Source organism: Pteropus vampyrus, unplaced genomic scaffold (assembly GCF_000151845.1).
Source record: "Pteropus vampyrus isolate Shadow unplaced genomic scaffold, Pvam_2.0 Scaffold2, whole genome shotgun sequence".
Taxonomy (NCBI): domain Eukaryota; kingdom Metazoa; phylum Chordata; class Mammalia; order Chiroptera; family Pteropodidae; genus Pteropus; species Pteropus vampyrus.
In genome coordinates this window covers 22,390,988-22,392,085 of record NW_011888783.1, presented here as the reverse complement: position 1 = coordinate 22,392,085, position 1,098 = coordinate 22,390,988, and positions in this window count along the sequence as shown.

Below are 1,098 nucleotides of genomic sequence, written 5' to 3'. Positions count from 1 at the left end.
TATAACCCACAGAGGGTGAGGAAGAGGATGGGAATGGGGGCTCAGATACTCTCTCCTGCCACATCTGCACTTAAGAATAAATTTCACATGATATGTAAAAAATACATATTAATTCTTTGTGGCATACTAGAGAGTAGAGGAATTTTGAGAAAGTGTAGGGGCAGGGGGATGCCGACTCTAGAGAAAGCTGTGCCAGGAAGTTACTAGTACTGAAGAAAACTGTGAAGGGCTGAGCAGAAGAGAAAAAGTATGCCAGCAAGAGCCTGGCCAGTGAGCCACACTGAAACCAGGAAGAGAAGCTTCTTCCCACATTCATATCCCTCCAGTGACAAGGCTTAACATTGTGCCAGTGAGCAAAGGAGAACTATTTCCAGGGCCAGCTCCATTATTACAGAGCGGGAAAACAGAATGAATTGGGAGTTGAGAGGCAATAAATTGGTATGCAACACGGTCTACCCTTTTGACTCCTCAGCCTCCATATGCACACTTTCCAACAGATTTGAACTCCTGTACAATAACAAAACAACTCTATATCCCACATAACGCTCATCCTTTTTACAAGTGAAGAGGAGACCCCAAAAATGAGGAGGTGAGGAATGCCACCAGCCACTGTACCCACTGCAGTGAATATATGAATTACTCCTCAAATTCCGTCACAGTACCACCTAATATTTTGTTACCTAAAGACTAAATTGTAAATTTAATCTCTAACACTCTCTATATAATATTTTTTTTAAAAAGGAGAAAGAGATAAGATCATTGCTCGCATATACAACTAAACATATACATATAAAAAGCAAAGGGAAAATGTACAAAGCTACTTCTGTTCTCATTTATCTAATTACCCATGAGGCCCTAATTGATATCTATGGCTTCCTTCTTCCACTACCCATTCTGTATTTACCCTGTCCTCAGGCATTCTGCGAGTCCACAAATGTTGGTACCAGCAGAAAGGGCAAATCCACACCCAGAATATTTATCTATTCTAATGCTGAAAAATCTCTGCTCCCTCAATGATGTAAGAAGTCAAATATAATCAACCTGCCACCAAGTGGCTGGCTAGTGCCCCTAGGCACTCAATGTTGATTTCTGTAGATT